This window comes from Globicephala melas, chromosome 4 (genome assembly GCF_963455315.2).
Source record: "Globicephala melas chromosome 4, mGloMel1.2, whole genome shotgun sequence".
In the NCBI taxonomy this organism is placed as follows: domain Eukaryota; kingdom Metazoa; phylum Chordata; class Mammalia; order Artiodactyla; family Delphinidae; genus Globicephala; species Globicephala melas.
Window position 1 is genome coordinate 115,057,457 of NC_083317.1, and position 12,801 is coordinate 115,070,257.

Consider the following 12,801-nt stretch of genomic DNA (forward strand, 5'->3'; position numbering starts at 1 on the left):
CTCTATCTAACCTGGATCCCTAAGATTTGGGAAAGAAAATGCTGTTTTCAACACAGCTCATACACTGCAGATGTAACTGAGTAAATATGGATTGCTAGGTCTTTCTGTCATTGTATCTGTGGCCCATACACAACCTTTAGCCATTATCCCCTGTCTGTGTTTATTTATGTCTTATGCATATGAGAAAAACTTGCACAGTGCGGGGTGGGGGGTAGGCAAGAAAGTCCACCTGTGTTTTTTTAAGCAACGCATTTGAAAGACTTAAGTCAATTAACTGATTTTAAACTTAGATCATTTCAGAGAAAAAAAAAAGTGTGACCAAAAAAAAAAAAAAAGAGTATTAAGACAAGTAGATTTTGGATAAAACACTCTGAACTTATGTTTGACATTCTTATACCCTATGCTGCATTTGAATCCTCCTGTACTAAGGGTAGAGAAGAGAATGTGAAGGCTTGGTTAATAATCAAGTATATGTAGTTTATTCAAAAGCCACTTAATAGTCCTTATTTTAGAAAAACTAGAGTTTTAAAATAGTCTTCCTTTTGAGCTGTATCCCATCATTAACAGGGATATCATTAGTTTAAAAGTAACACCTTCAGGTGAAGAACAGAGCTCAATAAATCAAGTCAAAAAAGAACTATCTTAGAATAGTTTCTGCTTCGATATAAACCTTTGAGCCTTCATTCTTTTTCAAAGCCTTCAGCTGCTTGACCACTGACTAGATGCCTGATTTGTTCCTAACACTCAACAAGAAACCAGGGGAGCATTAAAAGAACAGGAGTGAAGGCATGTTTGCTGAGGAAAAGGGAACATTACCGGTTAACGGAGACAAAGCAGACATACACATGCAAAACAGTGCGATATTTTATTTAGACTCTTGTAAACGATCTGCCTGCGAAATTCTAAAAAGCTGAAGTGAGCAAAAAAGAAGTCAAATATCCCACTCATAAGTGATACTACCCACTTCCCTCTGTGTGTGTGTGTGTGTGTGTGTGTGTGTGTGTGTGTATTCTGTTAAAGGCATGTTCACCTCAGAACCTAAAAACTAAGAACCTACCATCTTTAATAGCATCAATGGCTCCATTTGGTGCTCTGAAATTTACCAAACCCCAGACTTCATTTAATCCTCTAAAATTCAGGCCTCAGTCTAAGAGGTCCTTAAAATATTTCAATCCCACTTGCATGTTTCTAAAATTGGATTGCTGTAGAGTTAGTGGGTACATTTTATGTAAGGGTGGATTTATTCTCTGAAATGACATGATTAAATCAATGGGACATCTTAAAACATTGACTTAGGAAAAAAATAGAAAGGATTATCCCTATTTTTTTAAAGCTATATTACCAAAACATCAGAATCATACTGCTTGTTTTTTACACCAACGCTCACATTGTGGTCACAAAAATTACTTATCCAGGCCAACCAAGAATGAATCATTTATATAACTAACATAATATCAACAGGAATAGCATAAAATATTGTGCTGGTGTCATAAGTTAATACAAACTACTGCATTAATGCTGAAGAAAATAAGCATTCTATTTGACTGGTTTTTAATTAATTGATAATTTGGAAACAATCTTAAACTTGAAATCTAAAATCTCTTACATGGAGCCTTTGGATTATAGTCAATGTTTCAGGACCCTCTTAAGGCAGCAATAAATAACAAAGTTATTCTTTATTTTATGCAAATGAGAAACATATTCAGATACTTTCAAAAAGAAATTTTTCTATTACTTATAAAACTTACATGCAGAGAAACTGACTAATAGAAAATCTTCAGTGGATTACTAACTCTGTTATATTCATTATACCAGTTCATACCATTTTCTTCTCATTTCCAAACAGTATATCATAATTTTTTCTCAACTAAAGCTTCAAGGGAATGGTAACAAGGAAAATTCATAAATTTAGGTAAACAGCTAAGCCAAAATTGTGCATAGACAGTACAACCTAAACCACACATTTTATGATCATTTTGGAGAAATGTGATATATACGAAAAAAATAAACAAAAAAACAACAAGGGCAAAATAAAGCTTGGGGGTCACTTAAATCTCATAAATAGAGAGTTTTCTCCCAGACAGAACACCGCAAGAAGACAGCTATCAAATCAATAAATACTTACTAGGCACATACCATGTAAAAAAAAAATGTCTAACATTATATTTACAATAATCTTTGGCTATATCTAAGTAAATTATAAAAGTAAATATTTCTTAAGCTCAAACATTTTCAAATTTCAACATAAACATCTGGTAGATGCTGACTTAGCTCCCGTCCCCAGCCCTGTATCACCATCTAGTGGTAAAATTCATGAAACACCTGAAGAAAACGACTCCTGTCCTATTTACTGCTTGCGACTGACTACACAATAACATGGCCTAACCCTTCCCTCCTCCCCCGAGTATTCCTTCAGTCATCTCTAATGCTAATGTACACCAAAAACAGTCCTGGAGCTGCCCAGACAAATGTATGCTGGAAATGTTTAAAAAAATAATTGATACCTATAAGAAATTATCTTACAGATGTTAAAAAAACTAAAAAGGCTGCAACATACATGGATTTCACAGGGAAAATGGAACAAATACTGGCTGCTCTTCCTTGAAATACAAAAAAATTTTAATTAAATATAAAATGATTTATTAGAGTTTATTTATTAGAGTTGAAGAAGGAGGAATAAGATTGTCAGTGTTAAAATTTTTAACGTATCAAGAAATGCATGGGATTCAAATGGCAACTTTTATTTTGAATATTCTAAAGTTTTTCTTATAAGCTACAATAACAAGAAATCATCTAAAATGATTTTTATAATGGTGTAATGTGGCTATCAGACCACCTATCTTTTCTTCTCCTCATTTGAAAACGCAAGATATGGAACTAAACTGGAAATTCCTTTCTTTCAAACAGCTTCATTGGCAAGCGTTCTTGATAAAGTGGCCAATTTCTCTTTGAATAATGCCAGAGAATATCCACTGGTTGCAGTAGTTCTCAGAAATGAGCCACACATCTGATTAAATCAGCCTAGCTTATGAACAAGAAGCTAGAATTAGTCACCAGACCGCCCAAAGCTTCCAAGTCTAAGTTTAGGTTTAAATGTTATAAACAAGACTTTCCAACAACACTCTAGACATGTTTATCTGGACACACATATAAACACACAGCATGTATAACGAGGGCTAATAGATTTAGTATAACAAACATGACTCAGCTCCTTAACCTATGGTAGTTTTCAAATAGCCCTTAGAAACAGACCTTAAACATCCCATCCCATGCTTGTTACTACTAGCCCAAACCAAAATACTTTCAGTAACAGTGAAGCCATCTGTCAAGTATCAAAAATAAATATCTCTATGTTTCCTCAAAAAGCCTGAACCATATCACCAGTGTCTTTAGATTTTTATGTGCTGTTTTATGCAGCTAGAGAAAGGCCACCATTAAACACAATAGAAAAATGAATAAGTATATAAGGATGTGAATACTGGGCAGAACACTTACATGATATAAATTTGGAATCATCTAGATCAGGGCTTCTCAACCCCATCAAACCCAATGCACTCTTTCTGTGGGATATATTTCAACCTATTTTTAGTACAGTGATATGAAAGCCAGACATAATATAACCTATCTGCACACACAGACCTCACTTTGCCTGGTATTGTGGGACCATAACAATATGGACTGCATCGCTTTCTCCACCTCATCCAAGGGGGCTCCTTAACCCTTGAACTTGATTAACAGCATCACCATCCACCCAGGCACCTGAACTGGAAATTCTGAGTCATCCTATGACCCCTCTTGCCCTCACCCCTATTAGCAGCCCTGCACCAAATCTTGCAGATTTGCCCTCAGTTACAGTGGGCAAGCTAGGCCTCCACCCGGCCTGGCCCTGCATCGGGCTTGCCTCGGGCCGGGGGAGGCTGTGTCGTCTCATGGACCAGCAAGGACCTGGGAGCACAGCAAACCTGGCTCCCACCTCCCACCGTACACCCAGCTGAGAGGAGAAAACGAACCAACTGCACCGCGATTCTAAACTGCCGGCACTGCTGCTAGAGGCCTCAGGTTCTCCCTTCCGTCCCAGGCCCTCACATACTCTTCTCGCCTAGTACTTTTAACACTCAATGGTTATTTTCTAATGAAATAAAAATAGCTAACTTTTATTGGGCACTCCCTACACAGCAGGCATCGTTCTCAGCACCTGACCTGCATCAACTACCTTCATGCCCTTGATAAACCCCTGAGGAAGCACCAGCATTACCCTAACGTTCTCAAGGTCACACAGGTCAGAAAAGCCGTTGCTGGGATCCAGACTCAAGCCACCTGGCTCCAGAAGTTCTGGCTTTAACCACGGCTCAATACTGAAATGAAACGCACGCCTCAAGGTACTAATGACATGACCAAAAGCCTTGCCAATTATTTATGTTACCGAATGCTAGGAGCACAAACTATTTCACCACTGCAGATAAAGCTGGGGTTGAAGTTGAGAAGCACCCTTAAGCAAAGCCTCAATAATTTCTTTACTAAATATGAAAGATTATACTCACTATTAAGAGAACGTTAAGCCTACCAATCACACATATTTGATCATTTTATTCCCTTATAATTCAGATGAGCATATAGTTCAGGATCAAAACCTAGATAACTCTTGAAAGTGTCACGTACTGAGCTGGCACGGGTGTAAGCTGAGACAGTGCGGGCAAACCCGTGGGCAGAGCGCATCTGAAGATTCGCGTCTACGTTAGGATTGCGTTACCCAGTTAAACAAGCAGCTTAGGACAAGGAAAGAGGGCTCAGGGAATCCAGCCATTTCATCAGCGAGAGGCCCCACAGGGAAGCTTCTTCCATCCAGTTTACTAACACAAACTGGGAAGCCCTGGATGCTGGATGAGCAGGTATTCAACAAAAGTCTCTAACGGAGGTTTCCTGGGTGGGTGGATAACGGTTTCTAGGTTAGTGGTCGCTGCTAGCGGCTCTGTTCAACGCCACAGGAAAGAACCCAGCTCACCCAAGTTGAGTATTTTTATTTGCCTTGGCTTCCTGAAGGAACACATAAGCTAAATTCTAGTTTAAATTCTCTCTCTCCTCTACAGCAAAACCATCACAAATCTTTTGTCCCACTATTAACGACTAAGTACGAAATTTATGATTGGTGTGACTTCAACAGGATTTTAGAGAGGGAGGCTGCATTTGTCCTTCCAACACACAGGCCTCTGTGGAGACAACTAAACAAACAGGCTGGTCAGGAGGCTGGGCCACTGAGGGCACTGATGTCACCAACGAACTACAACTCGGGTTAGATAAACACCCCCTACAGGAAGCCTGCCAGGCTCCCGAAGGAGGAGTAGAACATGGGATCCGAACGAGCCTTCCGGTCATGATGGAGTCACACAAGTGGAACCACACGTCCTCATTCAACCCACCCCGTGATCCCTGGGAATAAGACAAGGGCAACACGCACCGCTGCTCCCTGAACAGCTCACTTGAGGACTAAACACAGAAACTTGGCCTCACTGATTCTACATTCTGATGACGCCAACTGGTCCATGCAGAACAGCCTAAGAATCACTGCTGTGCTCCAAATAGGAACTAGACAGGTACGTAGCTCTCTACAGCATTAATGGCCTAAAACCACAGAAAAATGTCTCGGTCACACTGCCAAGGAAACTAAATTGCCAAAGAGGACCACACAACACTCGCACAAAGCAGAAGCACACACAAGTGTGCTTTAGCTAGCAGCAGTTTGCTGGACAGAGGAGAAGACTGAGTCTACAAATTTCAGGGGTGCTTAGTCTTGGGGGGGTGGTGACAACAACGACAGAAACCTGCATGAGCTCACCCACAGCATTCAGTTAACCTCAGGCAAGTTCGCTGAAGTCTCCCCACCACAAAACCTTCCCCTCAACATGCTAGCGCCTGCTCTTCGCACATCACGCAGCCCGAACAGGCGACATCTATTTGTCGGAACAACTCCGGGAAAGTGTATCTAACTGATAAAAGGTTTATCTAACTGATATCGAGGCACGGGGAAGTCATTCCGCCCTATACGTGAGTTGACTTGAATTTCGTGCTAACAGAACAGCCTGTTTGTGGCCTATCGAACATACACTGTACATCTGTTTTAATTATTAAAGAAAAGGGTGCACAGACCAGAAGTAAAGGCCCTTGTTAAAAATAGGGATTAAATTCTTCCCTTCCTGGGGTGCCAGTGTTGGTCCTCCTCCCATGACAAGACAGACGCCCGTCCCAGGGGCCAAGGCCACACTGACTCACTGTGTACGTGCCGATCTTTTTTTGGAAACCATGAAGGAATGTATCCCTGACTTGTTTTATGTGCTCTGTTCTGAGAAGACATAAAACTGTGCTGAAAACCATGTTTCTCCAGAGCAGTTCCTCAAGTATCTGAGAGGCTGTCTCCTGGGCTTTAGTCCTCAGTTTGGCTCAAATCAAACATTTTTCTATTCCTATTACAGATTGTTTATTATTTTCATCGACATAATAAAAATGAAGTATTCATTCTCTATGAGTCTCCTTCCGGCCGAAGCTTCTCTCAGTGACTTCTGAGGCTCATTTTCCTAACTTGTTCTAACGATTCACTAAAAAAGCTGAGCCGTCAGAGTGCCAAGTAAATAAACCGTCTTATAAAGCAGCACGCAATCCTCTAAGGGACCCATCCTAGGATGAATCATTATGCAGGTCGGGGGTCCAGAAACCTACGGAAGGAACTCAAAAGTGGGCAGATACAAATGAGTAGATGATTTGATGCCACTGGGTTAACAGTATTTAAAAATATCCGCAGTCCTTGTTTTCAGATGAATTCCATCGTCTCTCTTATCTTTACCTACAGGACCAGAGCATACAGTTGCGGGATATTCCCTGTCTCTCCCCGGTGTGTTTTGGTAACACACATTCACTCAACAAACATTTCTGAGAGCCTGCTATAGGAGCGGGCACTGGTGAGACCAAAACAAGCCAACCAAGGCAGCCACTGCCCACCCCAGCTGAGATTGATATAAAAACATAGGCCATGTGGGAAGTATATGAACAATGCCAAGATGTCAGGGACACGCCCAGGGATAGTGACAGGTGAACTGAGTCTTAAGAGCAGTATGGAAATAATGAGAAAGGATACATTTTGGAGACTCCGAGGGATAAAAGAAAATGCCCTCTGGCTTTATGAGCACTTTTCCAAAAATCCATACACAGAAGAGGAAATACATGCACTGAGATTTTGTTTTTGTGACTACGAGTTCTCAATTTTGACTCTTTGTGAATATCATCAACTGAAATTCATTCTTTCTGATTCTTAAGGTTAAACCCAATCTAATATTAGCAACACAGAAAACCTGTTTGAGCAATTCAACTAATTGAGACTAGGTATTCAACTCATGACTCAACGTCAGTGCCTATGTCAAAGTGAGGTTTTTGTTAGCCGTCCACAAAATATGTAAATATTGCACATACCAGTTCTTTTTATGAACTGTTACTGGTGCCAACCTTCCAGAAGGTGGAGCTATCGTACCAGACATTTGTTTCTCCAATAACTCTCAGATAAAGGTAAGCACACAACTGCCAACGAATTTCCATGCCTGTCGCTCATTTCAAGAGGTTAAAACAAACCAAAAAGCACTGTTTTCCAGTATAGTGACTAATTATGTTCTAAAGACATACTTTCTGCCACGCCCTTCCACTACCCTAAGTCAACGCACTGACTTTGGCAGGATTTGATGCCTCACATAGAGAAACACACAAAGGCACGTCTGCATTCCATGTTTTTCTACCAGATCACACTTTTTAAAAGCACGTCTTCAATTACTGTATCACAAAGCTCGAAAGCGTCACGGTACAGTGAATTATGAACGCCTCACCATGACGATCAAGATATCCTCACATTATGCCCCACCCGCCTCGGCTGACTTTCCTTCCCTGATGCCTTAGCTTACACCGTTCTTTTCCTCCCAGATTGACTTTCACCCTATTCTAGGCATAAAAGAGCCATCATTTCAGACACCAGCTCCTTCACAGATCCTTTTCGAGGGCAACTTCCAAACTCACTTCTTTTTTTTTTTTTTTTTTTTTTCTGGCCATGAGGATTGAACTCTGGGCCTCATCAGTGGAAGCGTCGAGTCCTAACCACTGGACTTCCCTAAATTCATTTCCTTTAAATTTCTCTGCACTTTCCTATAATGTTTCTATTGAGCCTTGTACTAAAATCCTCTGTATCCTTAACCCAGTATATCTCTCAATGTCCAGTGGAGTCCTGTCTGCAAACATAACCCCCTCTCCACACACACACACACACACACACACACACACACACACACACACACACACACACACACACACCCCACTCTAAATCACTTGTCAGCAAAGCTTTAACTTTTTAAAAACAATGTAACCCAGTAAAGAGCTCCTGCAGTTAAAATAGATTCATTGAAAATGTCCATATCTATCTAAATGTCCATCAATAGGGACTGACTAAATAAATTATGGGATACTACAAAGCTATGCAGAAAAAATGGCATAATTATATAGGGCTAACATGAGTAAGTCCCCAAGACAGCAAGTGGGAAAAAGCAAATTGCTCTAGTGTGGCTAACCGTCCAGTGAAGCAAGTGGGAAAAATTGGGGATAAGGCAGTAACAATAAAGTTGTTTTTGTACCTAAAGAAAAGATTTTGGAGTAAGGAACAAAATAAGACATTTATAGAAGTAAGTAAACCAGCTTTTAAGGCAGCCGTTGCCAGGCTGGATGGAAACTGACTGGAAACGATAACAGACCTTGGAGGATTCCCCGTATTAGACTCACTCTATTTGTACACAAATACACAAGAGATGTTTATATATAACCAGTCTCGTAACTGACGAGGCAGAGTTCCGCCTGGAAGCAATGCTGGGGAAAGGAAACGTGTGCGTGTGTGAGCATATGGGGTGGGCTGGGGGTGGCGGTCATACCCGGTTATGTGGAGGGTTCTGAGATCAATCAGGATGAAGCCCCGTGGTATTTTAATCCTAGGGTTCCACAAAGGGAAATGGAAATAAATTGAGGGAACACAGAACTATTCGGCATAAATCAAAGCATCAGAGACAAAAGGAAAACAAAACATCGATTATGTTGTCTTTTTTCCTTTTTGGAATCCTGGAAGCAGGAAATATGCCCTCTACATGTTATTATTACTACTACTACTATTATTATTACCATCATCGTTATTATTTTATTTATTTTGTATTGAAACTGGTGTCTAGTGTTGAATAAAGCCACGTTATTTGTGTCGTTAATCATCAGAACAGAATACCTATTTTTTAAAATACACAAAATAGGATCAATAGTTTGTCAAGATAAAATATTTTTGCAAACATTAATAAGATACTTATTTCCATTTCTAATAGAGAAAAAATGTATACAAGCTAATCTTTACATTTAGGCATATGCACAAAATGCCCAGCATAAATCTCAAGGAAATACAAAAAATTTTACATCCTGCATTGAAATATGTCCAAGTCTTTCACAAATATGCCCAGGTTTCCACAAGCTCCACACTCTGGGACACCTGAGGCCAGTTTGCAAAATCTGGGTGACAGGGTGAGTGAGGTGCATAAAGAAAGGAAGACTTCACTCCTAAAACCTCCCGGCTAAAAAGAAGGAGTAACAACAGACAGCGTAAGGACAGATTTGTATCATTCACTGACATCCAATAGGGAAAAAAAAAATGATCAGAGAAGACAGGCTGAAATGTAAAACTCAAGGCCCCAGGAGAAGTCAGACATTCTTGTTTTTGCTACATAAGTCCCTGATGATATTCTTACTTCCTCCTTGGGTTTCACCTAATCTGTGGATGTTCTAGCCCTAGTCTCTGTCTCAAGGTCTCCCTATGAATCTCTCCTCTCACTAATACCACCCAACTAGTCCTCTGATCATCACAATTTCTGCTCTCAGGGCACAGGGTCTGCACGGGCGTCCAAAGCTATGGCGGTAACTGATGAGGGCCAGGCAGCTGGAGGGAGCTAGACAAAACAGGAGGCAGGACATCTGCCCGGAGGATGAAAGTTCCTCCAAGGGCTGTAAGATCAGAGGCTCCGAAACAGCAAGGCAGGGAGGCTCACACGTGGCCACATTTCTGACTTACCCAGACACTTTTGGAAATATAGAATTCTGAGCCAGAAACAAGGGTTCTGACTGGTTCATTTGAAGTAGGGTCTTGGAATCTGCATCATTAAAGCTCCCCGGCTGGTGTCAATGACCAGTCAAGTATATAAACAACGACCTTAAAAGAGTCAGAACTGCTTCAGAGTCCCCAGGTGAGCAGAGAAGCAAGGAGGACCGCCCAGGGGCCCAGGGGTGAAGAGGTGGTAGCCCCAGGCTTTTCTTAAAAGCCTCCCAAACATGTGAAGAGAAACGACAGGACGTGCCCTTGCGCTGCTGGCAGTAAGCTCCTATAGCCAAAAACTCTCCTAAGGCAGACACTCTGTCTTGAAACATGCAATCCTGAGAAGACAAGATGAACAGACAACTCACCAAGTTCCTCCTGGACCCTTATGTTTTCATCTTCCCCAGTTCCAAGGCAAGCACAGCCTTAACCACTAACTCTACCACTCGCCTTGGTATCCATCATCATGATTACCCTCACCACTTATCTGCTGCCATCACTCTCTTTACCTCAGATTAAAAAATGTCACACCTGCGTACAACCAGCATTTCCTGATGAGAAAATACACTTTTTCTGTGCTCCCAACAAGGCCTGTCCTGCCTAGAGGAGCCGGCTCTCAGATGCTTGATGAATTAACGAACCAGCGTTCACTGTTCACGTGGCTGTGGAAAAGAGCCGCTGAACTGGGGAAGGAATCCTGAACTCTGAATCTGAACTCTGGCTGCAAAGTCCAGCCCAGCTACCTCCCCGCCTGAGCAACTTCGTTACATTCTCCCAAGTTCTACTCTCTCATCTGTAAAAATATAAGCAGCTGTCCCTCACATGGTTCCTGTGTAAACCGGCTGTGACAGGATCTAATACAAAGAAAGCGCCCCTCAGTCAAGTGTGGGAAAGGATGTGTATCTGTGCTTCGATCCAGTCCTCGCAGACAAGTGTTCATCTGAGTCCCCCGGCGACCTGTCGATACGACTGCTATAAAGCAAAGGCCACGAACCGGCTTCCCACGAGCCAGTCAGTCAGTCAGGTTCCGTTTCGCCCCACAAGACATCAGGCCTACACGATTTGAAAAGTGTCTGACTTAGACGGCACGTGAAACCAGAAGAGACATAAAAGTGCAGTTGAGAGCACGAGCTCCAGGAGCGGCTCTGCCAGGGTCCAAATCCCAACTCTAGGGGCTGTGGGACATCTCTGTGCCTCAGTTTCCTCATCTATTAAGAAAGAGGTGGAACCCACCCAGCTCATGGAGCTGTTGTGAGAACCCAACGAGTTAAAACACAGAAACACAAAAAAGTGTTTAAAACAGGGCAATCACCACTTGAGGTTCTGACAACACTGGCCCATCCACAGAGGAGGCAACATTGGACCCTGACAAGGTCTAGCTGAGCAGCTGCCCCACCCCCACCCCTGGGTGGGCCATGAGCTCTCCACTTCTCCACCATTCCTCAGTCCCCAAGGGTCTTACACCTGGTCTGCTTCACTTATCTGGACTACCTGTCATCAGGTGACCACCTGTAGGGCTCTCCCTTTGGCCTTGGACTTTGCAACTCCTGGTATCAAGAGGAAAACAAGCAGATCCAGTGAATTTAATTTAATGGTAATGTCCACCTGAGTCGTGCTGCATACAAACATGGGGCACCCCGTGGAGAAGGCAAGAAACACAAGAGAGCACGGGGACAAATAATGGGTGTTTCTGAGACCGTCAGAATAAACAGAGCCTCCTGCAATAAGTCAGGGAAGTCTTGAGAGCCGCAGTTCAGAGACTGCTAGTGCTAAGTCATCCATTTCATCAGCATGATGTTTACATCTGAAGGACTCTGCAATGTGCCCTGGCAATCGTCCTTGTCTCTTTGTCCTTACATGTATTTGCCCACCAGATCTCCTTGCAAGCGGAAGCTAGCAAGCCTCTGTAGGCAAAGGGGTGCTCTGAGCCCCAGGGGTCAAAGCAGCAGCCAGGACTCTATGGGCACCGGGGAGGGAGGGAGAAGGGGTGCACCCAGGCACAGCCAAGTGGGAAGCTTCCCTAAACCAGCCCTGCGCCCCTTGGGGCCTCCGCCGAGTCTATTAAGGATCAGTAGTGACTACTGGCTTTGTATGTAAGACTCAAAATAAGCAAATATGCTTCATGAGGGAAGGGACCTGGGTCTGACTTAGTCACTACTTCATCCCCAGTGCCTGGAACACAGCCCATTACACAGTAGGTGCACGTAAAGTACCTAGAACAGCACCTGGCATATCATAAGCACAGAAATAAGTACTACTGACTATTGTGACTGCAAATGTACTTTATGTTTTTAAGTCAAATTGAACTTGACACGTTAAACTGTGAGCCCACAATCCGGCCGTGGAACCACCTGAGAGAACACACCTGCAATGTAGCAGCCTAATAAAGAGCTTCCAGGGCAGAATTTCTTATCTGGTTCTGCGTCACACACTCTGATGAGGGATTCGCAGCCCAATTCTGAGTACTTCCATCTCTAACTGCACACGATTTTTCAGTGGGAATGACACTGGAGCGCTCCTTGGAACATTACGAATTATATTATACAACCTGGAAGAAACCCAAAATACAGAGATTTCCTGCCTCTCACTTTCAAAACAGTAACCTTAGCAGCACACACTTAGCAAAAGATTAACGCATGATGAGTTTATCTGAAGTCCTA

General features: G+C 42.4%; 1 protein-coding gene across 1 annotated transcript in view; it reads right to left on the minus strand.

Annotated features, from left to right (window-relative positions):
• The window catches only part of MED12L (mediator complex subunit 12L), a 327,428-nt gene that overhangs the window by 135,136 nt on the left and 179,491 nt on the right, over positions 1-12,801 (minus strand). The window lies entirely within an intron of this gene.